The sequence below is a fragment of the Rana temporaria genome, chromosome 4 (genome assembly GCF_905171775.1).
Source record: "Rana temporaria chromosome 4, aRanTem1.1, whole genome shotgun sequence".
NCBI classification, from domain to species: Eukaryota; Metazoa; Chordata; class Amphibia; order Anura; family Ranidae; genus Rana; species Rana temporaria.
The window spans coordinates 98,475,742-98,503,062 of record NC_053492.1 but is presented as its reverse complement, the minus strand read 5'-3'; the positions used below and the strand labels follow the sequence as shown (position 1 = coordinate 98,503,062).

Below are 27,321 nucleotides of genomic sequence, written 5' to 3'. Positions count from 1 at the left end.
CCCTCGAATACCGCTGGAATAACGCTCGAAAAACGATTGAATAACGTTTGAAAAAGGCCCCAGTGTGAAAGGGTCCTAATGGGGTTTAGGGTTTGGGTCTGAACTTCTTCCCTATTCATGCTTTCTTTTTGCGGTGAACTGAACACGGGGTGTTTAGCCCATCACTACCAATAACCCAGGTCATGGATTATGTTGGCTATATTAGTGATAACTAATATTGTGAGGATTATAGTACATAAGTATTAGATTTATAGATTTTTATAAAGATTTAACATTTTAATTCTGAGAGGGATATATCAAATTCCCCAAAAATCACTCTTCATATTGGAAACATGTTTTTGATTTTAATGGAAATCATTTGGAGGGGGTCAGTGAACTTGGGCAAATATCCTTAACCTACCATATCAGAATTCAAGATTCCACTAACCACATCAATCATTTACAGGTTTCATTATTCTTTTGGTGGTCTTTGCTTATTTATACTGCATGTCTGTATTTCAAAGATTTCCAATACGTTGTAACGGCTTATCATTCATCAGAAACGACCTTAAGGCGCTATTACTCCACTCATCCCTATGGATCATATCATTCCATAAAGCAACCCATACACCACAAGATATTTCATGGGAAACTGACATCTGTCTTTTCTTGCTGTGAAAACTATACAGGAACCCACACTCAACAATTTTAGAGAATTTATCTTCAGTGAGTCTGACATTAAAACATTTTAATACAGATATGTGGTAATGATTTGTTGGTTAGTCTTTGTTATGCTTGGACAAAGTTTAATTAACAAAGGTATAAAAAGTAATTTGCTAAAGAAACTGTGATGTTAAAATAATTGGGTCATGTCAACATTGTCTTAAACACTGCTATTAAAGCCATGTATTAAACATATTCGACGTATGTACATCATTTGCAAAATAAATGACTAATGTTTCTTAGTCACTGTGTATATTTTCTGCTGATGTATGGACAACAGAGCTATATTTGACTATTAGGGAAACTGCGTCATAGAAAATAGACCATATAGCAGCACATCAAGATAAATGCTCCCTATAGTATAACTATTAGTTGAATATTATGAAAACAGGCAAGTACAAGTACCTATTTTATCAAATAAAAAGGACACAGTAGGGTGGATTTACTAAAGACAAATAGATTGTGCAATTTTCAAGTGCAGTTGCACTCACTTTCCCCAGTGCTTAGTAAATGTGGTAAAGCTCTGTTGATTTCCATCAACCATTCATGTACAAACACAAATGTTTTGCTTTATTTTGCTTGCATCTGATTGGGTATTCTTTACAAAGGGAAGCTTTATATCAGGATCAGCGTCTAAGGTGACCAGACACATATGCTACACAGAGGAACTGAGAACAAACCAAGGATATATATTAAAGTGAAATTTATTTACAGTGAAAAATAGTAAACAATGAACATAGCAAACACAGTAAACCAAGAACACAGCAAATTACGGCACACAGTAAACATGAACTACTCCAAACAGAACAAAAAAACACACTAACAAGAACCGTTGAACCTGAACAACTAACTATATATATATATATATATATATATATATATACAGACCAAACTAGGGACAAGGGTACAAGGATTGCAAGGAAGGGGGATCACGGCTGGAAACAGAACAGAGGGAGGCAGGAGCAAGGCACAGTCTACATCAGGACAAGGCTAAACAGCAAGGCAGGGAACAAAATCGTGACACGCCGGGGGAAGGGAGGAGAAGCCTTAAAGGAACACTAAAAGCAAAAATGATTTTTTTTTAAAAATAACAAACATGTTATACTTACCTCCACTGTGCAGCTCGTTTTGCACATAGTGTCCCCGAATCCTGTCTTCTGGGGTCCCTTGGCAGCTGTCTCGGCTCCTCCTTGCAAAAGCTTTCCACCTTCATGCGAGCGAGCTTGCATGGTGGAAAGCTTTTGCGGGCACGCTCCCGTGATACAGCTGTGGGCATAGCCGCCGACTGTATCACTTGGCCACACCCCCGGCGCGCCGCATCATCGGATGTGATTTACAGCAGCGCCAGCCAATGGCTGCGCTGCTATCAATCCGTCCAGCATAGCCAATCAACGGCCAGGCTGGGAACCAAAGAGGATCACAAGGATGCGAGGATCACAAGGATGCGCCCGGGACTTTCGAGAGATGGGGTAAGTAAAACGGGGGTTCGGGGGGGCGGTACCGTCGGATGTTTTTTCACCTCAATGCATAGAATGCATTAAGGTGAAAAAACATTTACCTTTACAACCCCTTTAAGTAGCCACCAGGCAGCTGAACACTAATTAGCCTGATTGCAATAGCCTGCTGGGTCCTGGGAGACACCTGCTGGTGGACACTGGAACGGCAGCAAACAGCCTAAAGCAGGATAGTGCCACCAGCAGATGAACTTAAACCCAACACTTTACCATATTACATTTACTAAAGGAAAATGAGTACAACTGCACTTGCAACGTGGCAAAGTTACTAAAGGACTTGATAATCTTCACACAATAAATTGTGAGTATTCACTTTTATTATCCAATCATATATAGATGAATGTAAACTGGAATTTGTTGTTTACATACTTGTTAAAGTGAATATTCACACAATTTATTGTGTGAAAATTCTCAACTACTTTAGTAAATGAGCCTCATAGACTAACAAATTTAAATAATTTATTTCGCGATTTACTTAGTACTGGGTCCCATAATGTTAACACTTACTTTCCTTTTTAATACATGATTTTAATTGAAATATTAAAAGGTGATTTACATTTTCTACCTTAAAGTGGACCAGATCTATTTCTTAATGCCAGCACAGTTGGATATACAACAAACTGTACAGCATTTAAAAATAACAGCGGTGCCATTTCTGTTGGTACCTTAAATATGCCACAGATAGCAAAATATAATCTTTATTATCAAATCAGCACAAATACCATTAATTTGGTGTCTGCATCTTGAGAGCAGCTGTTTAATTATTTTAACCGTTTTAACTTACTCTGCCATTCTTTGCACTGGCTTCATTTTGTACATAACATAAATCAGGATTCTCATTAGTACTTATAAAGCCCTCATTATGCTGCACCACTGCCTTAGATCTCTCCTATTTCCACATACCAGCCCTATATCTGCCGATGATGACCTACAACTCTCAGCTTTCCCTGCTGCACCTGTTTTATGTAATCCTCTACACTGAACTATTTAACTGTGCTCTGATCTTCACAGTTTTGTGCATTAATAGGAAACGCTGTAATTGGCTAAATTATATCTAACCACATTGTCCTGCTATTCTTTAATAATTGTTATTTCAGTCATCTTTTATGCATAAGATTATTTAGCCTTATAACACTGCACTATTCATTGAACATATAGGAATTCAATGGTCCCTCTGGTGCAAATAACTTCTGTGCATTAATATGACAATCCTGTGATATTTAGCAGTATGGGATACATAACATAGAGCCCAGCATTCAACATGGAGCAGTGTAAAGTATGTACCATACAGCACAGAGTACAGGATAGAAAATTCTGTACTATGCCACATATAGTACAGCATATAGAAAGACCAATTCAGAGGGGAGAATCTCTGGGGGAATCTTGGATGGAACAAGATCTGGGGGTCCTAGTAGAGGACAGACTTAGCAATGGCATGCAAAGCGAAGCTGCAGCAAACATGGCCAGCAGAATATTAGCAAGCATACAAAAGGGATATTTACTCTAGCTTGATTATGCCATCCAGTTTTCATTACCGATCCTCAAAATTGATGTGTTTGAGATGGAGAGAGTCCAGAGAATGTCAACAAAGCTAATAAGAGTCGGTTCACACAGCAGCGGCACAACTTCGGGGGCGACTCTGCAAGTCGTCCTGAGGACGACTTCAGAGGTGATTTGCAAAACGACTTCTGTATAGAAGTCAATGCAGGTCGCCCGAGCCGCCCCCAAAGTCATACAGGAACCTTTTTCTAAGTCGGAGCGACTTGCGTCGCTCCTATTAGAACGGTTCCATTGCATTTAATGGGGCGCGACACGTCAGGCGGCTGAGCCACCTGTCATGTCGCCCCAGTGTGAACCGGGTCTAAGGGAGGTTGAGGATCTAGGTTATCAAGAACAATTACAAACATTAAACTAATTCCTCTTGGAAAAGAGGCACTTAAAGTGGTAGTATAGTCCCCACTGTTTACTTGTACCTACAGGTAAGCCTAAAATAAGACTTACCAATAGGTACAGTAATTACGTTCTAAATTTTCACCATTTAGTTGATATTTACTATAGTAGCAGCCGGTGAGATCACTGGTGCAGGTGCATGGTTCTCTCAATGGACAGCTTACCGTCCATTGAGAGAACCATGCTGCGGCTTTGACTCTCGTTCACATGCATGGGGGTGACATCATCACGGCTCGGCTAGTCAAACAGCCGAAGCCCACAAACCCAGAAGGAAGATCGAATGAAGATAAAAACCCTGTCAGCAGTGAAGTGCTTTGTTCTAAGGTAAGTCTTTAATAATGTGCTGGTATGCGATGCATACCAGCACATTATGTTATTATGCTGCAGGTGATCATTTTTCTGCATTTTTTTGTTTTGCAGTTTACTACCGCTTTAAAAGGAGATATGATTGTGTAGCACTACCCCCGAAAGAGGCTGCTGGATATTTTCGGGCGGCATGTTACCTCTATTCCTCACCATCCAGGGTATTAGATCTGAAAAAGTTCAAGTACACACGACCGAGGAACTCGACGGGCGAAACACATTGTTTTCCTCGTCGAGTTCCTTGTTAGGCTGTCGAGAAACTCGACAAGCCAATTTTCTCCATTCCCGTCAAGGAAATAGAGAACATGTTCTCTTTTTGGCTCGTCGAGTTTCTCGACAGTTTCATCGACGAAAATGTACACACGACCGGTTTCCTCGGCAAAAAAATATCTCCTAGCAAGTTTCTTGCTGGTTTTTGCCGAGAAACTCGGTCGTGTGTACGAGGCTTAAGATTTATTTGCTGAACTTGATAGGAAGATAAAATAAGTGAATGAAGAGGTGGAAGGGTAACAGGTAAATAGGTTCAGGTGCGTAGTTTCAATCCGGAAACACTTCTGCTTCCAGTGACACAGCTTTCATCGCCACTCTAGCCAGAGTGGGTTTTGCGCACCCGGATAGGCCTCTCTCAATAGCCTAGCAGCCAGGGTGACACACGGAAAAAATGGTACAGTCTCTGCCACAGACCTTCCCACAGATGGAGACACTTTTCGGTCCAGAATCCTCACAGTATAGGATTCAGCATCTGGATCTCTCCAGAGTAACTTTTTGTAGAACTTGAAACTGACAGGTGATCACCATCAAGCCTTTCAGTAAACGGGGCATCCTTCGATGAAGTTCAAGGCCTCTCTTAAAACACCAGCCTCGTGCTCGGTCCTCTCCAAAATAGGTCCTTCATCAAGCGGCTTCCTCCCTCAGGACGGACAGCAAAGGATCACCTTCCAATCCGTAGACCCAATCTGCCTACTGTGCCTACTCAGAAGATCACAACCCCAGACCAACATGATCCCGGAGCCAGGATTAAAGGAACACGCACCCCTGGCCACACACAGGGATGGTGGGACAACAGACTCAGGATCGACAACCCCAGTCCAGTAACGTCTATTCCCTAAGTACCCCTCCCCAGCATGCACAGCGGGACGATCAACCCCACTGATTGGCTGCCGAAGGAGAATACTTTAATCACCCTGACCTAGCTGCTGCCACCCTTGGCCTGGAGTAACAACTACACCCCAGGCGAACAGCAGTGGTAACTCACAGCAGAGCCATGGCTGGAACAGAAGCCAAATTTGCACAAATCACATATGTCTAAGAAAACGAACTCTCAGACTTCCCTCTAAATTTTCAACAGTGCTGGCTCAAAAAAGAGCAAACCGTTACAATTGCAATATACAAATAGTGACTCTAGCATTGAGAAGAAAATAGTTAACCTAAGATCTTTAACTGCTTGCCGAACCAACCGCCGTTATACGGCGGCAGGTCGGCTCTGCTGGGCGAGAGCACGTAGCTATACGTCATCTCTCCCAGCAGCCAATAGGGGCGCGCGCGCCACCGGGGGCCACGCACACGCGCCCCCGCTCGCTCCTGACTCCTGCGCGCGTGCCCGGCAGTCACGATTACCGCCGGGCACCCGCGATCGCTCGTTACAGAGCGAGAACCGGGAGCTGTGTGTGTAAACAACCCGTCACGTATGTGGGCCACCTGTCACGTGACCCCGCCCCCTCTGACGCAAGGGGGAAGTCAGGCTTCCCCAGTGAGGTGGCAGAGGGTGCGTCATAGGGGTAAGGGGGGAACGTGACGGGTGGCCCCACCTCACCAATAAAAGAAATGTCACAGCTTCAGCCGCGTCATTCGCCGGGCTGTGTCCGGCGGAGAGAGGAGGCCGGCGATGCTGCGCTTTGGATCCCGGAAGATCTTCTCATCGCTGGACAGGAGAGGAGATCACCCTTTGCTGGATACAGACAATGTTGGAGCAGGGAGCCTGGGACCGAGTGGATAACCATCACTGGATTTTTTTCTTTTTTTTAATTAATAAAGGACTTTTTTTTACGGTGTGTGTGTGTGTTTTTTGCAACAATTTACACTTCCTTTGTGAAATGGTAGAGGTACTATGTACCCCATTACCAATTCACACAGGGGGGGCCAGGATCTGGGGGTCCCCTTTGTTTAAGGGGTCTTCCAGATTCTGATAAGCCCCCCGCCCGCAGACCCCCACAACCACCGGGCAAGGGTTGTGTGGGGATGAGGCCCTTGTCCCCATCAACATGGGGACATCCTCCCCATGTTGAGGGCATGTGGCCTGGTACGGTTCAGGAGAGGGGGGCGCACTCTGTCCCCCCCTCTCTTCTGCGGCCGGACAGGTTAACGTGCTCGCATAAGGGTCTGGTGTGGATTTTTGGGAGAACTCCACACCATTTTTTTTAAATTTGGGGTGGAGTTCCCCTTAAAATCCACACCAGACCTGAAGGGTCTGGAATGGATATTTGGGGGAACCCCACGTCATTTTTTTTTAAATTGACGGCGGGGTTCCCCTTAATATCCATACCAGACCTGAAGGGCCTGGTAATTGAATTTGGGGGGACCCCCATGCTTTTTTATTTATTTTTTATGAATGAATCCTCTCTGAATTGCCGGGAGCCGACAATTCATTATAGTCCGGTTTTAAATTACTTTTTTCTTTCAGAAATTACACTTTGTGCAGTGACAGTTCTATGTACTGGAAACATGCGCTATTTCACATGCTAACTTTACACCCCCCCCCAGGTACGAAATTTAAAGGAATATTTCACTTTTAGTGTTTCACTTTTAGCATTATTAAATTCACTGCTCCCGAAAAAACTGGCGTTTTTAAAACTTTTTTTTTGCATTGATACATGTCCCCTGGGGCAGGACCCAGGTCCCCAACACTTTTTAGGACAATAACTTGCATATTAGCCTTTAAAATTAGCACTTTTGGTGTGTTCGCAAGTTCTGGTGCGAACCAAACAGGGGGGTGTTCGGCTCATCCCTACTCAATACATACATCCACCATATCCAATACCTATGATCAGCAGGTTGTTGCTTGTCAGACTGTGCAAAAATGCATATTCTGTAGCCATGCGATGTTGGCAAAAGGGGCAGCAACAAGACCAGTTGGAACATAGAAAAAGGAGCAGCTTCATGAGACTGGTCACCACAATCAGAACTGGCAAAGAGGAAGATCACAGGACTGTAGACGAAGGTATTATTGTGTATCTAGGCTTGTTTCCTATAATAAAAAAAAATCCTTCATTAGTGGGGTATGGGAAATTATTATTTATCTTCTAACTGTCTGGAGTTAAAGTGTTACTAAACCCAGAACCCTGCATTCACTATATCTGGTCACCCATAGTACACAGATAATGGAAATGCAACTATTTTAGTAAATATAAACTGATAAATACCTTTTTTCATCAGCAGTTAGAGCAGTCTTGTGACTTCTATCAGTGGCCAGCCAAGCACTGGTTAAAGGTTGTAGTAAGAGTTTTCTGACTGACCTATAAGACTGCAAGACCCCTGACCCTCTGGACAGTGCTGATTGGCCCTGCGCTGATCACATGCCTGCTCCCAAGAAAAAAAACTCTCTACCAACACACACCAAACTGAGCATGTGCAGCCTGGCTCCATAGACGCTGTGTTATCAGAAAGTTATTAGGAGTCAGTGGAAGAAGGCGAGGGTCAGAAAAGACAGTGTCAAACTGCCTTTTTACACAATGCAGAGGATTAACCCCTTCTACAGTTCCACCATGATCATAACAAGCATGCTTTACTGCATATACAGACTGATTTTACTGTTGTGGGTTTAGTAACACTTTAAGCTTTAAATTATAAAGCTGGTCATACACTAGTAGATTTAAAAAAAAAAAAACCTTTGTGCAAACATTCGTAAAAATATTCATATGAATTACATTCTGTGACTTGACGATCATCATTTTAAAGTATTGCTTTTAACACTAAATTGACTGAGTAAATCGACTTTTCTGAAAAAGAACCACATTTACTGTTAAAAATTTCTCTGTTCAAGAAACATTTTCCAGCCTGGCCCTTCAAATGTTCTTTTTAGCTGCCGTCAAAAATGAATATCAATTTGACCTCACTAATGATTAGAAAAACAAACAAGCATTCATTAAATACAAATTTTCAAACAAAAGCTTTAAAGCTTGACTTCAGAAGTTTAGAAAAAACACAAATGTAGTTATTAAGTTTCAAAATTCATATGTATTTTTACATTCATGTATTCAACTGTGTATTTATCTGTTTGATACAAAGAAACAAGTGCACATCCACTAATTAAATATTATGTGTCAGAACTCAGGAGATAAAACTCCCACTTATTCTTGAAAAAAAAAATATTGAATCAAAATGTGTACAATGTAAACCTATGCATAAAAACTAAAATCCAGTCAGCTGAGGGGAGTGGCCAGTGATGGATGTGTCCTGCTGAAGCTCTGTCCTTCTTGGCTCTTAACGGCTCTCACAGACGCTCGAATGGCAGGGTAACTACAAAATAATATACACCATATCACTCCCTAGAGCCCAGGGATCAAAACAATATGGTTTTTGGAGTAACCCGTGGAAAAACCACAGCTAAAACCCTCAAAGAAAAGCCACTCAAAGGGAATATGAAAATGGCACTGTCAAATTCTCCTCAGGCAGTCAAACCCTGCTCTGACAAGAAACAACAGCACTTATCACAGGATTCCTTTGATACTGATGATGAACACAGTGCCATAAGCCAGTCAAAACAAACTGATACATTACAACCCAAAATATTGAAACAAATAGAGAAAATGTTTCAAAAAGCTTTGAAAGTGTCCTCTGAACAAATTACTGAGACTCTGACTAAAGAAATCAGAGACATAGGTCAGCGCACTGCTGACCTCGAATACAGGATGGATGATATTGAAACAAGCATAGCAACCCATGACAATGAATTTGAAATGCTAAAAGAAGAAAATGCAGCAATGCAAGCCCGTTTGGAGGATTTTGAGAACCGAGCTCGCCGCTCAAATCTTCGTATAAGAGGTATACCGGAGTCAATCATTGACCTCCAATCATCTATGACAGCCCTCTTTCAAGAACTAACACCATCAATTCCTATAGAAAGATTGGAAATGGATAGAATCCACAGAGCTTTAGGGCCACGCAAAGCTGATGGCCCCCCTCGCGATATAATTGCTAAGTTCCACTTTTTCCGCACCAAAGATCAAATTATGGCTGCAGCTAGACTGAAAGAATCTCTTACTTTCCAAGGACATACTTACCAAATTGTTGCTGATTTATCTCCCATAACAGTAGCTAAACGTCGTGAGATGAAACCTTTGCTCCTAAATCTCCAACTCCACCACATCCCATATCAATGGGGGTTTCCATTTTCAATTAGGTTCACTTATCAAGGAGCCAAATACTCCAGCAAAACCACTACAGAACTAAAGAACACGCTGCAAAAACTTCAGCTTTATAATAAGTCATCTGCAAATACGCGACGCCGTGCCCTTTCTGACTCTCCTCCACATTCATCAATCCCTGAACCTGATGGAAACAGACAGGCTACCCCAAAGAGAGGCCGTTTCAATCCTCCAGTTTCTGACCAGCAGGACACAATGGACTGACTTGACTGAGTAACTCACTTTGTGTCTCCTCCAAACTCCATGGTTAATTTAGCCATGCCTTAATTCATTCACATTTTTCCTACCCATAAGAAGATAAGTATCAGTACACTTAAAATCATTCTGACAAATCACCTTGTTATACCCTCATAAGTCTCTCTTCATTGTAACATCCTGTCTCTCCCCCTTCTCCTATAACTACCTCTACCCCCTCCCCCACCCCCTTCCTTCCCCCTTTCCTTTCCTCCCCTTCATACACTATGCAGAGACAGAAGTTGTATCTCCAAGGCTTTGTGTATTTATACTAATATTCTTGTTATTAACCCTATTTCTTTCCTACAGAGTGAATACTTAATTATTTTCCACACTTACAGCAGCCCTGAGGTGTATCAATCCTATGATCATAATATAATTGAAATATGCTATTTCTAGTTTTAAAATTTATAAGGTTAATTGTTTATCTTATGTTCTTAATTGTGGAATAACTAGTCACTAGTTAAATACATGTTTGTAGCTGGTTACCTTGCCAAGTTTGGTTGTCTTAGTTTAATATGTTTTTTTTCCCTTATTCTTGAATAAATTTTAACCGTTGAGAAGCCGAGAAGAGGTCACTGCTCCTCTCATTTTTCTGTCCTAGGACTCTCCCTCACTGTAGTTACAGTGTAGGGGCCCTCCTCAGACAGACTTTGTGCCTCTGAGCTCCTGTCATTTTTGAGCTCAGAATGCCTACTTTTTATTTCTTGCTATGGATTTCAACCATCTCAATCTAATTAGATTACTGTCTATCATCTCCTTTTTTTTTCTTCTATCCTATTTTTCTTATTCTTTCTCCATTTTCCCCCCTTACTCCGGGTTTTGTCTAATACCACAATTTACATTTGATATGTACTGTTATATCTTTCTAAAAACTCTTATATGGCTCCATTGAATGTACTTACCCTAAATACACAAGGTCTAAACATACCTCATAAACGTACTAAAGTTTTCAGGTCACTTTCAGCATCAAAAGCACACATAGTCTGCCTCCAGGAGACTCATTTCACTGAATCCTCCACCCCTAAATATTTTGGTGCAAGCTACCCCCAGGTTTATACAGCCTCAGCCAAGTCCAAACACAGAGGAGTGTTAATAGCATTTCACCGAACTACACCCTTTTCCCTAGAATCCGAAATCAAGGATCCAGAAGGTCGCTACCTCATACTTATAGGCAACCTATGCGATATCCCAATAACAGTAGTCTCATATTATGCACCCAACAAAAGACCAACATCATTTTTATCCCACCTTCTTCAAGTTATTGATACACATAAAGTAGGCACACTCCTGATTTGTGGAGATTCCAATCAAACAATTTATCCCTATTTAGATAAATCACCATTACCCCCTACATCTAATTCTCAATCTAGATCATTTCAGAGACTCCTTCAACAACATTCATTAACAGATTCTTGGCGTGAAATTAACCCATCCAAACGTCAATACTCCTTCTATTCTCACCCTCACAAATCCTTTTCCCGTATTGATCACATTTTAATTTCTATTTGTATGTCCCCTGAATTGCTCACCTCATATATCAAACCCTATACATGGACCGATCATTGCGCTATAATTTCCACCTTTAACTCATTACTTCCAAAAGCACAAGACTCAACGTGGCAAATAAACAACTCTCTCTTATCACACCCTTCACTCTCTCAAGACCTAGAAAATGCCCTAAAAGAATACTTAAAAAATAATAAATCCTCAGATATATCCCCACTAACACTATGGGAAGCGCATAAGCCTGTCCTTAGAGGGCATTGCTTACGTCAAGCATCACATCAAAAGAAAGAAAATAAAAAACTGCAACAAAAACTTGAAACTGAATTTAACAATTGTCATAAAAAATTCCAATCTAGCCCTACACCGCAGAATAAAACACAACTCGAGAAAGCTAGCTTAAATCTAGACCTATTTTTATCCGAATCTGTAGATAAAACTCTTCGTAAATCCAAACAAAAATACTACTTCCAAGCCAATAAACCTGGCACTCTCCTTGCACGTGCACTTAAAAAACTAAACAACCCATCCAAACCAATCCGACTGAAAATCTCCCATGATAAATATACAAGTAATCCAGTCAATATCCTTCATACCTTCCACAAACATCTCACCTCCTTGTATAAAAAAGAAGGCTCTTTCGACCAATCCTCAGCAGAAACTTTTTTTTCTCAAATAAAACTCCCTACTCTATCCCAAAGTCATTATGAAAGCCTTGAAAGCCCCATCACTCCCATTGAAATTGAACAAGCAATCAAATGCCTCAAACCTAATAAGCGTCCGGGACCAGATGGGTTTTCAGCCCTTTACTATAAAAAATTCTCACATATATTAACTCCCATGATGTTAGAAGCATTCAACTCCATCATTAATAACCAATCATTCAGATCTGAAACTCTAACAGCAATTATATCTATGATTCCTAAGCCACAATCTGATGACTCTTCCTGTGCTAATTTTAGACCTATATCGCTCTTAAATCTAGATATAAAATTATTAGCAAAAGTGATTGCAACCCGATTGAATAGCATAATAGGTACCTTAATAAGTAACGACCAGGTTGGTTTTATCCCAATGCGCCAAGCAACTGATAATGTTCGTAGGGCCTTGTTGCTGATCCAAGCAGCCAAAAAAAGAAGAATCCCTATGTGTCTACTGTCACTAGACATCAAAAAAGCCTTTGACACGGTAACGTGGCCCTACCTACATTTCACTTTACAAAGATGGGGCTTTGGCCCACATTTCCTTAGTTGGGTCACATCTTTATATAATAACCCAAAGGCATACATCAAGTATGCAGGGTATAAATCAGCTATGTTCAATATTAACAGAGGCACTCGCCAGGGGTGCCCCCTCTCCCCACTGTTATTTGCCTTACTCATCGAACCCCTAGCTCAAGCTATAAGAAAAAATCCATCAATAAAAGGTATAGAACTGGCTGGCCACCATCATAAACTCTGCTTATTTGCTGATGATATTTTAATTTTCATGTCCTCCCCCCATATTACAGCTCCCAACGTTATAAACAAACTTGACCATTTTGCCCATATATCTGGATTAAAAATAAACATGCAAAAATCTATAGCTTTAAACGTTTCTCTGCCCCCAGATATACTTCAACAAGCGAAGATATCCCTCCCTTTTACATGGTCCGCGACACATCTCTCATATCTAGGTATTGTACTTACCCCTGATCTAAAAGATATTTTCTCCGCCAACTACCCCCCACTGTTACGGAAAATTTCAAATTATTTAAAGCAATGGTCCACTCTCCCCTTATCTTGGTTAGGTAAAATAAATGTTATAAAAATGACTATATTACCCAAAATGTTATATCTCTTTAGAGTTTTACCCATTCCTATTCCAGCCTACTTCCTCAGAAACCTACAACGAAAAACACAATCATTTATATGGAGCACTTTAAAATCTCGAATCTCTCCACACACCCTATACCTCCCTAAACTTAAAGGAGGTTTAGGTTTCCCAAACTTTGCCACTTATTTTCATGCTGCGCAAATAGCAAACATTCCCAAATACCATGTAAGCCATGAAATTCCACTATGGGTAGTAATTGAAACCATTGATAGCGACCCAATCTCTATACCAAATCTCATATGGTCCACCTCCTCTAACCACAAAATAATCGACAATAAGATTACAAAACATACAATCACTATTTGGGAAAGATTTAAAATGACCCAGGGTTTACAATCCTCACATGTACCCCTTATATCTTTTATGAGAAACTCAAAGTTTTACCCAGCCCTCACATTTCCTAGAACCTTCACAAGATGGATTTCAGCGGGTCTAACACAATGTTGTGACTTTTTAAAACATGCCTCATTTAAAACATTTCCAGAAATACGTGAAAGTCATAAACTTCCGGCATCAGAAATTTTTCGCTATTTACAAATTAAAAATTTCTTTGCACCATATTTACAAGGTATAAATAAATTGAGTGACATGACGCAGTTTGAACGAATATGTAAACGAGATCCTCATTCAAGAGGACTCATTTCAATACTATATAGCCAACTAAGTACTAAGCTTACCGCAAAATTACCTTCATATGCTGAAAAATGGATGAACGACCTTGGTTTCAATATAGATATATCTACCTGGAATAAAGTATGGTCAAATACTAAAACGTCCTCCCAAAATATACTTGCTATGGAAACAAATTATAAAGTTCTCATGTACTGGTATTTGGTTCCTGTTAGAATAGCAAAATTTGCTCCCCATTATTCCCCGCTTTGTTTTCGCGGCTGTGGTGATCCGGGAACACATTTACATATTTTCTGGGAGTGCCCTGTTACAAAAAATTACTGGAAAGAAATATTCCTCATGATTTCAGCAGTTTTCAAGAAATCCATTACTCCTGATCCGACTACCGCACTCCTAAATTTAAAACCGGATTGTATTTCCTATGCTCAATTTAAACTGTTCCTACAAATCACCACAGCCGCAAAGCAAACCATCTCCAAAGCTTGGAAAACAGCTACGCTTCTAGTTTCTGAAACCAGAAATAGAGTACATCAAGCCATGCTCCACTCAAAATCAGAAGCCATAACCAATGATTCCATAGACATATATGAAACAATATGGAACCCATGGGTGACCTATACTATCTCATCTAACCCAGATGATTCTCTATTGAGACCTTGGTAGGATATTGTAAGCCAGTAACATTCTGGATACAGTCACTCTATATTATTACTATCTCTATTATGTAACGATCCCGGAGCCTTTCCTCTATCCTGTACTGCCTTTCCTATCCTATTGTTTTCATCACTTTCCACTTTTTATACTCCACATTCTGTCCTTTTTCTTTCTTTTATCTCTCACTTCTTCAAATATATAGCTCAAGCTATCTCATTATATAAAATGGTAAATGTTTAACATGAATAAGATCCTTCTCCCCCTATTTCGGCCAGTTTTTGAACCAATTCATTGCTAAAATTACAATTGCTCCATAGCTATAGTTCATATCATAATTATATCCGGTTCCATTTATATCACAATATTCTATAATATTTTTTATGAGTTCAAATGCAATAGACTAACATGATCGGTTTGACTATAACCTGCTTTAATGATTCCTTTATTATTCCTCATAGGATCTACAAATATTTATTGGATTTGCCTATGTTTCAAATACTCTCTTATTACATGATACCATTTTTATTTTTCTGTAATCTTTTATTGTCAATTGTATCTACTGTTTTCTCTTTACTTTAAACCCAATAAACTAATTTGAAAAAAAAAAAAAAAAAAAAAAACTAAAATCCATACACATATATCTTCAGGTGCACCTATATATACCGTGCTGTATATAAAACAAAGTCCATATAAATAAGCACTGTATGCAACCGAGAGTCCATATATAATGGAAAGTGTATTGTGATCACGATGGGACCTCTAAGAACTTCCGGTACACTAAACTTTTTGATGTTCTGAAGACAGAAATGAAAAAATCAAGACGCTTACCAGAACTGTAGGACCTCAGATTATAGAGATCATGAGGGCCTGATGCATCAGCCTGCCGGCAAAGGTAGGATCAACCTGTAGTATATATCAGGAAGAGACGGCTCTTTCAATTACAGTGAAGCACTTCCAGATGGGCTCTTGATTTTAAGAAGAGAGAAAAATCTACAGACAGTCTTCCTTCCTTCAGGACGTTTCCTATCTGTAGATTTCTCTCTCTTCCTAAAATCAAGAGCCCAGCTGGAAGTGCTTTACTGCAATTGAAGGATCCATCTCTTCCTGAATTATACTATGGGTTGATCACACCTTTGCCGGCAGGCTGATGCATCAGGCTCTCATGACCTCTATAATCTGAGGTCCTACAGTTCTGGTAAGCGGCTTAGTTTTTCCATTTCTTCAGAACATCAAAAAGTTTTCTGTACTGGATGTTCTTAGAGGTCCCATCGTGATCACATTTCACTTTTCACTTTTCATTATATATGGACTTTTGTTTGCATACAGCACTTATTTATATGGACTTTGTTTTATATACAGCACAGTATATATACAGTAGGTGCACCTGAGAATATACCGTATTTATCGGCATATAACACACACTTTTTCCCCCTGAAAATAGGGGGGAAATTGCAGGTGGGTGTTATACACCGATAGTGTACCTTGGAAGGTAAGGAGGGGGATGAACACATCCATAATTCATGAGCTATCATCTCCTGTTCGGCTCTCTCGTCACACACACAGTCCCACCTCCGCCACTGGCATTGGACCAGTGTTCTGTCTATCACAGGAGCTGGTCCAATGCCGATGGGGGAGGCGGGACTGTTTGTGTGTGACTGCCGAGTGAGAGCCGAACAGCTGGAATTCACGAGCCGTCATCTCCTGTTCGGCTCTCACGTCACACACACAGTCCTGCCTCCGCCACTGGCATTGGACCAGTGTTCTGTCTATCACAGGAGCTGGTCCAATGCCGATGGAGGAGACGGGACTGTGTGTGTCTGTGTGACTGCCGAGTAAAAGCCGAGTGAGAGAGCCAAACAGGAGATGACCGCTCTGTGATTTCATGCACTGTCCAGGCTGCATTAATGGTGAGGTTGCATTCAGGCTAAAAAGGGACATTGATAAGGCTGCATTATGAGATGGGCATTGATAAGGCTGCATGATAAGATGGGCATTGATAAGGCTGCATGATGAGATGGGCATTGATCATGCCACATTTATCAGGCTGCATTGGTGAGATGTGCTGCAGATGGGCAATGATCAGGCTGCAGATGCGCACTAAACAGGCTGCATTGATGAGCACTGCCCCTTATTTTAACCACTTAAGCCCCGGACTATATTGCTGGTCAAAGACCAGGCCACTTTTTGTGATTCGGCACTGTGTCGCTTTAACTGACAATTGCGCGGTCGTGCAATGTGGCTCCCAAACAAAATTGGCGTCCTTTTTTTCCCACAAACAGAGCTTTCTTTTGGTGGTATTTGATCACCTCTGCGGTTTTTAGTTTTTGCGCTATAAACAAAAATAAAGCATCAATTTTGAAAAAAAAAAACAATATTTTTTACTTTTTTCTATAATAAATATCCCCAAAAAATATATACATTTTTTTTCCTCAGTTTAGGCCGATACGTATTCGTCTACATACTTTTGGTAAAAAAAATCGCAATAAGCGTTTATTGATTGGTTTGCGCAAAAGTTATAGCGATTACAAAATAGGGGATAGTTTTATGGCATTTTTATTAATATTATTTTTTTACTAGTAATTGCGGCGATCAGCGATTTTTATTCGGTACTAAGACATTTTGGCGGACACTTCGGACACTTTTGACACATTTTTGGGACCATTGGTATTTTTATAGCGATCAGTGCTATAAAAATGCCACTGGCAGGGAAGGGGTTAACACTAGGGGGTTGGGGTTGAGTATGTTCCCTGGGTGTGTTCTAACTGAAGGGAGGTGGACTGACTTGGGGAAATGACTGATCGCTGTTCATACATTGTATGAACAGACAATCAGGCATTTCTCCCCCGACAGGACCGGGAGCTGTGTGTTCTCGCCCTGTAACGAGCGATCGTGGGTGCCCGGCGGGCACGTGCGTCGGCATCAGGGGCGAGCGGGGGGCGCGCCCCTATTGGCTGCTCGGCGAGATGATGTAGATCTACGTGATCTCGCCCAGCAGAGCCAACCTGCCGCTGTATAACTGCGGCGGCTGGTCAGCAAGCGGTTAAATCAAAGTTGTTTAGTTAAAACGTTTTTTTCCTGAAATTCCCCTCTTAAAATGTAGGTGCGTGTTATACGCCAGTGCGTGTTATACGCCGATAAATATGGTATGTGTATAGATTTTCGTTTTTATACATAGGTTTACATATGTACACATTTTGATTCAATATTTATTTATTTCAAGAATAAGTGGGAGTTTTATCTCCTGACACATAATAGTTAAAGGAGTTCTATAATGCATTTCTTTTTTACACTATAATGTTCCCTTCTGCTTTACCTTTCAGTCGATGTCTTTCTTTCCTAAATCAGCCCAGCCATTCCTTTGCTACCTCCTCCTGAATTTCTGGCACTTCCTGGTTATGGAGCCATGGTGGATGATGTAAAAATCGTCATCCCCCAAGCTCCCTTGCTTTTCTTTCCTGTCACTCAATGCCTCTCTCCTCATCCTCCCCTCCCCTATCCTAGTATCTCCCCTCCCCATTCATTTCAATATACACACCCCTCCCTGCCTCCCCTGCCATGCCATCCGCCCCTAAAATTATCATATCCCACCCCTCCAAACCCTCCACCAATCATTGTGTCCTGTGACTGCACGGAGCTATTGCTATTTGAGTACACATGCTGCTCACATAGATAAATATACAGTGCAGCAGGAGAAAGCAGCCTGAACTCTCAACTAAAAGTTCCCATTACCCCTTCCAGACACACACATTCACAGTAAAAACACACACATAACACATACACACATGTAGCCCCCCAAGTTTAGCAAAACTACAGCTCAAAGCATGCCCATACAGTGCATGTTAGGAGCTGTAGTTTAGCAACTGCTGGAGGCCCCCAGTTCATGTAATAAACATGTTTTTTTGTCAATATATCAGTGATTCTTGGCTGCATAACTACAAATACCAGCAAGCATGCTATGTGATTGCTGGTAGTAGAAATTTCCTAAACTACAACTCCCAGCAATCACATACCAATGCATGCTGGTATTTCTAGTTATACAAAAGCTATACACACTCGTTATCTTTTACACACACATATATATGTGTATATATATATATATATATATATATATATATATATATATATATATATATATATATATATATATATATATATATATAATGTGTGTGTGTGCGCATGTCTGTGTGTTGTAATAATCAGTGCCTCTTGCTGCATAACTACAAATAGCATCATGCATGCTATGTTATTGCTTGTAGTTGTTATTTATGGAATCGCCAGACGCACTTGGCTTATATATATATATATATACACACATACAGCCGAGTGCGTCCGGCAGTTGCAAAACTACAACTCCCATGAATCACATAGCATGCATGCTGCTATTTGTACTTATGCAGCAAGAGGCACTGATTATTACAACACACAGACATGCGCACACACACACACACATATATTTTATTTGTGTGTGTAAAAGATAATGAGTGTATAGCTTTTGCATAACTAGAAATACCATCTGGTATGTTATGTGATTGCTGGGGGTTGTAGTTTTGCAAACGCCGGATGCACTTAGCCTGATAATATATATATTAGAGGTAGACCGATATGGGTTTTTCTCTGGCCGATGCCGATATTTGGAAATTGGGGTGGCCGATGGCCGATATGTGTTGCCGATTTTTGCGGACGATATTTTAGGCCGATATTTTTTTTTTTTTTTTTTTTTCCCCTCATCTCCAAAAACCTAGGGTGGAGAGGAGATAATTGTTTAGGGTGGAGTGCAGCCTGTCAGTGCCACATCAGTGCAGCCCATCAGTGCCCACCAGTGCAGCCTATCAGTGTCCATCAGGGCCACCTCATTGGTGTCTATCAGTGCCCACCAGTGCCACCTCATCAGTGCCCACCAATGCACCAGTGCATCCCATCAGTGCCCACCAATGCACCAGTGCATCCCATCAGTGCCCACCAGTGCATCACCTCATCAGTGCCCACCAGTGCATCACCTCATCAGTGCATCACCTCACCAGTGCATCACCTCACCAGTGCATCTCACCAGTGCATCACCTCATCAGTGCCCACCAGTGCATCTCACCAGCGCATCACCTCACCAGTGCATCTCCTCATCAGTGCCCACCAGTGCATCTCCTCATCAGTGCCCACCAGTGCATCTCCTCATCAGTGCCCACCAGTGCATCTCACCAGCGCATCACCTCATCAGTGCCCACCAGTGCATCTCCTCATCAGTGCCCACCAGTGCATCTCCTCATCAGTGCCCACCAGTGCATCTCCTCATCAGTGCCCACCAGTGCATCTCCTCATCAGTGCCCATCAGTGCATCTCACCAGTGCATCACCTCATCAGTGCATCTCACCAGCGCATCACCTCATCAGTGCCCACCAGTGCATCTCACCAGCGCATCACCTCATCAGTTCCCACCAGCGCTTCACCTCATCAGTGCCCACCAGTGCATCTCCTCATCAGTGCCCACCAGTGCATCTCCTCATCAGTGCCCACCAGTGCATCTCCTCATCAGTGCCCACCAGTGCATCTCCTCATCAGTGCATCTCCTCATCAGTGCCCACCAGTGCATCTCCTCATCAGTGCCCACCAGTGCATCTCCTCATCAGTGCCCACCAGTGCTCATCAGTGCCAATCAGTCCATTACCATGTCATCAGTGCATTACCATGTCATCAGTGCATTACCTTTCAAAAAAAAAAAAAAAAAAAAAGTGCACATATTCTAATAATTTATATAAATGCCAATATAACAGGGGGGGGGAGAGAGAAAGAGAGAGAGAGAGAGAGAGAGAGAGAGAGAGAGGGGGGAGAGAGGGGGGGAGAGGGAGAGAGAGAGACAGGGGGGGAGAGGGAGAGAGAGAGAGACATGGGGGGAGAGAGAGAGAGAGAGAGAGAGGGAGAGAGAGAGACAGGGGGGAGAGGGAGAGAGAGAGACAGGGGGGGGAGAGAGAGAGAGAGAGAGGGAGGGGGGGAGAGAGAGAGAGAGACAGGGGGGAGAGAGAGAGAGACAGGGGGGAGAGAGAGAGAGACAGGGGGGGAGAGAGAGAGAGAGAGAGAGAGAGAGAGAGGGGGAGAGAGAGAGAGACAGAGGGGGGAGAGAGAGACAGGGGGGGGAGAGAGAGAGACAGGGGGGGAGAGAGAGAGGGAGAGAGAGAGAGGGGGGGAGAGAGAGAGAGGGGGGGAGAGAGAGAGAGAGAGAGAGGCTTTTTCTAGTGGATTGCAGACTTTGTGAAGTTAATTGCCCCCCCCCCCCCCCCATGATCCATTCATGAGTCGGGTCCAGTCTCCAGTCATACATGTCGCAGGTTCTAACCCTGTCCCATTTTCTCCCAAAACATACAAAGTTATGTGACTGTCTATGTTGTGTTCTGTAGTGGCCGGCTGATGCACAGGATTGATCAGGTATGCTGAGATCTGTTCTGGAAAGTAACATTGTATCATGTGATGTGTTACATTGTGTTACATTGTGGAATGTGTAGACATTGTATACTGATAAGAAGTATTGACAGGTAAACATTTGATGTGAGAAGTTCTGATGGAAGCTGTGATGTGGAGGGATGTTAGGAGGAGCTGTCAGATGTCCCCCCCCCCCATACACTCCCCTAGCAGGCAGCACAGAGCACACAGCACTCATGAAAACTCCAGCACTGAGTGCAGACAGTCTATGTACAGAGCACACAGTCCTATCCTCATCCTCCGGCTTCCCTCCTTGTGGTAGGGTGACCACATTTCCAAACTGTCATTCAGGGACACCCCCCCACGCCAACAATATGGCGTGCAAAGCGAGTCGTGGTGAACAGTGGACATGTCTTAAATTGCACTAAATATTGGTTTAAAGGGGGTGTTGTTAAAAAGAGTCTAAGATTACTTATATAGTGCAGAATGTGGTAATGTTAAATAGGGAATGCAGAGTGTATGGTGGTGGGTAATATGTACAGGAGAGGAGTGCGGAATGTATGGAGGGGAGTAATATGTACAGGAGAGGAGTGCGGAATGTATGGAGGGGAGTAATATGTACAGGAGAGGAGTGCGGAATGTATGGAGGGGGGTAATATGTACAGGAGAGGAGTGCGGAGTGTATGGCGGGGGTAATATGTATAGGTGAGGCGTGCGAAGTGTATGGCGAGGGGTAGTTAGTGGAGAGAGGGGGAAGAGGAGTGCAATACCACCTCCTGATAGTCTGCTAGCCACTGCTATATCACTATACCATTTTGGTGGTGGGGCACTCCGAAGGATGTAAGGGGGCACTCTGGAGGAAGTAAAGGGGGACTCTGGAGGCACTAAGGGGGCACCCTGGAGGTTGTAAGGAGGGATGTAAGGGGCCACTCTGGTGGTACTAACTTAGTCAGGGCCACCTTACAACCTCCAGGGTGCCCCCTTACATCCTCCTCCAGAGTGCCCCCTTACATCCCCCTCCAGAGTGCCCCCTTACATCCCCCTCCAGAGTGCCCCCTTACATCCCCCTCCAGAGTGCCCCCTTACATCCCCCTCCAGAGTTCCCCCTTAGTACTACTGTACTAAGGGGCATTCTGGAGAAAGTAAAGGGGAGGAAGTAAGGGAGCACTCTGGAGGCACACAGATAGTACCTCCAGAGTGCCCCCTGCAGAGAGTCCTGAGGAGTGATGGCCATTAATCCATGCCAGGTCAATGTTAGGAAAAGAAGAGCACACCACCCACCTATTGCACTACTGCTTGCTCTCTCCCTGCCACAGCCCTGACATGAGCCCGGTCCAGCCTGTGGTGTATGTCCCCATGTTATCTGTACCTGAATTACTGCAGTTCCTCCGGAGGATGCTGCACCCACTGCTGCTCAGGTCAGGGTGGCCGGCGGTGAGGTCTTCTCCCACTCCCTCCTGGGCTGTTTGTTCTAGCCAGCCTCGTGCTGCTCACTGGGGCCGGCATTTGCTGTTTCAGGATGCTGCTGCTGCTTTAGCTCCGCTACCACTGCCCTGCACCCTGCCGCCACTAGACAAGTGGGGGACTGTCACCTGGGTTGCCACCTGTTGTTCAAGCCAAAACCGAACACTTTTCTGGCGCACTGCATTTTCTTTGTAGTATACTATATAGAAAATAGGATTGTAAAAGACCTTGCATACCTTTAGGTGGCTTAAAGAGAGTAGTAACACAGTGTGCTGTGTACACCATGGCGAACAGTGGGATGGATAGGGGGACAGTGGGATGGATAGAGGGACAGTGGGATGGACAGAGGGATGGACGGGGGGACCGTGGGGACAGTGGGATGGACAGGGGGACTGTGGGATGGACAGGGGGACTGTGGGATGGACAGGGGGACTGTGGGATGGACAGGGGGACTGTGGGATGGACAGGGGCACCGTGGGATGGACAGGGGGACCGTGGGATGGACAGGGGGACCGTGGGATGGACAGGGGGACCGTGGGATGGACAGGGGGACCGTGGGATGGATAGGGGGACAGTGGGATGGACGGGGGGACCGTGGGGACAGTGGGATGGACAGGGAGACCGTGGGATGGACAGGGGGACAGTGGGATGGACGGGGGGACCAACGGGGGGAGAGAGGGATGGACGGGGGGACAGAGGGATGGACGGGGGGACAGAGAGATGGATGGGGGGCAGTGAGATGGACAGGGGGGCAGTGAGATGGACAGGGGGGCAGTGAGATGGACAGGGGGCAGTGAGATGGACAGGGGGGCAGTGAGATGGACAGGGGGGCAGTGAGATGGATAGGGGGGCAGTGAGATGGATAGGGGGGCAGTGAGATGGATAGGGGGGCAGTGAGATGGATAGGGGGGCAGTGAGATTGATAGGGGGGCAGTGAGATGGACAGGGGTACAGTGAGATGGATAGGGGGGCAGTGAGATGGACAGGGGTACAGTGAGATCGATAGGGGGGCAGTGAGATGGACAGGGGGCAGTGAGATGGACAGGGGTACAGTGAGATGGACAGGGGTACAGTGAGATGGACAGGGGGGCAGTGAGATTGATAGGGGGGCAGTGAGATGGACAGGGGTACAGGGAGATCGATAGGGGGGCAGTGAGATGGACAGGGGTACAGTGAGATCGATAGGGGGGCAGTGAGATGGACAGGGGTACAGTGAGATGGACAGGGGGGCAGTGAGATGGACAGGGGTACAGTGAGATGGACAGGGGTACAGTGAGATTGATAGGGGTACAGTGAGATGGACAGGGGTACAGTGAGATAGATAGGGGGCAGTGAGATGGACAGGGGTACAGTGAGATTGATAGGGGGGCAGTGAGATGGACAGGGTACAGTGAGATGCATAGGGGTACAGTGGGATGCATAGGGGACACAGACTCAGCTGGAAAGAGCAGAACATAGTGCCATTGTACCTGTAGTTCTTCTTGTTCTTGGGTTGAGTCTCTGCATCTTCAGTCTCCTGTCCCCATCTGTCAGATCACCACATGCATTGCTTTAGTATTCTTAGCTCTGTTGGTGATGCAGTCCCGACATTTTCTGCATCTTCTGCTGACTTCTAACCCCACCCACTGACCCGCCCACCACCTGTAGCACTTCCCTAGACTATGTTCTACAGGTCTAATATGGAGTGGGCGGGCCGGTGGGCGGAGACATAAGATGCCGAAAATGCCGGGACTCAAACTAGACAGAGGCACAGAGCTAATAATACAAAGGCAATGCAAATGATGGGCGGCTGACAGGCTGGGACAAATGCAGGCAGAAGATACCAGAACTCAACCTGGAGGATGTAAGCAGCCTTGAAGGTGGTGGGCAGGGAGGGAGTCCCGACCGTGACGTCACTGGTGAGCAATTGATTGGCACGGAGGCAGAGCGCTCTGAATGCTGGGGCAGCCCCTGCCTCTGACATCACTGGTTGCTAGGCGCTGGGCGGGAAGCTATTCTAGCAAGCAGTGAGGAGAATCGCTCCCGCCCCCGCCCCCGCCCCCTAGTTTGCACAGCCCAGCGAATCAGGGCTGTGCAAACGAATGCAAAATTAATATTCAAAGTGTGGGAGTGACCCACAGGAGCCAGGGGCGGACACAGGAGGCCAGAGCAGACGGGGGAAGGCTAAAGAAGCGTGACGTTTCGTTACCCAGATGGGGTACGAAATTCATAGCCAAGAATGACTGGCTGAACTTCCGGTTTTTAAAAAGTCGGGGATTGCTGCAGATTTGACACTAAAGGTAAATTACATTATTATATACTTTTTAAAGATGTTGCTAATTTAAAAAAAAAAATTTGCTCTGGAGTACTCCTTTAATTAGTGGATGCGCGCTTGTTTCTTTGTATCATGTTTTGAGTTTTAGTATTTAGGCTACATACAAGCCGCAGCACCTCTTTTTCAATCACTTGGTTAGCGCATAATTTTTTTCCTTCCTATTTATCTGTTTGCCTGGAGTCTAGTTTTACTGTTGTATAATTGAATTTTATTTATTTCTCCTCTTAAAATTGGAAAGTCCACATACTGTACTGAGAAACAAATCCAAGTACATTAGAAACTATTTTTAAATACAAGATAATTATTTTCTTTACAGTGCATTATGGTGACATTTTCTTACTGACAGACAAATTATTAGAAAGGTAAATACATTGTTAAATTGTTTTCTATTTTCTTATTTTTTATATGAACACTGAGTGTACATTGAATTAGTTATTTATTTTATTATCATGTTCTTCAATCCATTCTTAGCACTACTGGAGCACTTGTCTTTGAACTCATTTCCTCTTTCAGGCTTTGTGACAATAACTAAGACAGCGGGTAATTAACTACACAGAGACCTCTGTAGATGGTAATTTAGAAAATTAGATTTGGTTGATAAATTAGACAAAAGTGTGTGGGTCTACATCACAGATGAATAGAAGATGTCAACAAGATCATGAGCCATTAAGTATCTATCTGGAATTAATGTGTTTATTTAATCATTCCCAAACGGGTTTTGGTAGTGGAAAGACTATGTATTGGCTATTAGACTTTAAATTCAAATTTAAGGAAACAAAATGTGAAAGTTAATTTATAGTCCAAGCATGAAATCATGAGTGTGTATTCAGATAAAAATTTTATTAAGCATAGAGAAGAATTACATTAAATTCAATAAAGTCGGCTCATCTCAGAACAGATCAAAGAGAATGCACTGGCCACAGTGATTTTAATGAAATAGCCATTGTCATTAGAAGGATTGCTGTTAATATGCAAACCAGGCCCTATCAAATATACTTAAACAGAAAAGATCATCAACATTTTGTATGGATTAAATGTGTAATTTAATCTTTGTAATCATATGTGGCTATGGGATCTCTTATCTGGAAAGACAGTCAGTTACAGGGAGACAAGAGCGTATATCATTGTGAATTATTGGTGAAGATTTATTTTTTATGTAAGTATGCTGAGTACTACTTGACAATTCACTGAGGATAAGTTTTTCTGCTGTAAAAGTTGGTGATGTTCTAAAATGGACAACATAGGAATATGTATTGAGGCTTTTCCTGTGATATTAGATCAATCTGTCATCTGATAAATTTGCATTTGTAGTAGTAATGTACATGGAATAAATGAAACTAAACCAAATAGTCTAGATATAGTTTCATGGTTCAAAACATGGGTTGAAAAAACTGCAACAGTATATTCTAGGCAATTGCCATAGTGTTTACAGTGACAGAATGTATTGTATGCATTCAGTTATCTATTGTTACAGTGTGGTATATACTGTGCTCTGTTCATGTGTTCAGTAGTTACAGTATACAGTATACTTCACTATATCCGTAGTTTGCATTGCAGGTACATCTTTTACTATTCCAGTAAAAAATGTACCTGCAATGTAACCCATAGATCCCCAATCTCCGAGCTATGGACTGACCAGTACTGGTCTGTGGCCTGTTAGCAACCGGGCCGCACAGCCACTCGCATCACTGCCTGAGCTCCCCCTCCTGTCAGATCAGCAGCATTAGAATATCACAGGAGCACGAACCCGTACTGTAAAATGATCATGCGCAGAATCTGGATTGGATACTCCTATTAGAATCTAATGACTCATGATCTGAGGTGTAGGTGAAACTGAGGCAGTAATGGTAACACTGAGGAGTGGCTGCAATTTCAGGTTTGACTGCAAACCCCCTCCCCCATCCATGAAAAATTGTCTTCAACTAAACCGCTGATGTAAACTGTTGATATAGTGTAGCATAATATAAAATATGCTTCCACACATTTTACATGTGTAGGAACTACTTTTTTCACAACTCAATGGGTTCATGGACATACCCACCTAAGGCAGAATCAGTTGATCTGCAGCAAGGCCAGAGCCTAATAGCACATAGCTTTTTCAGAGGACCGAACTACTGTGGGCAGCCCTTGCACAATTTATACCAGGGAATTGCATTTCCATTGTGGTGGCCTTGCAGGGTCTGGGAACCCTCCAGCTGTTTACCTGTGTTACCAAAGCTATTGTGTACTTCACTAACAGGGACATGGTTTATGAGGCTAAGCTCTCAGCTAGGATTTTTGTTGC

The 27,321-nt window shown here is 43.1% G+C and overlaps 1 protein-coding gene across 1 annotated transcript in view; it reads left to right on the top strand.

The window, feature by feature from the left end:
- The window catches only part of TPO (thyroid peroxidase), a 239,484-nt gene that overhangs the window by 57,729 nt on the left and 154,434 nt on the right, over positions 1-27,321 (top strand). The window lies entirely within an intron of this gene.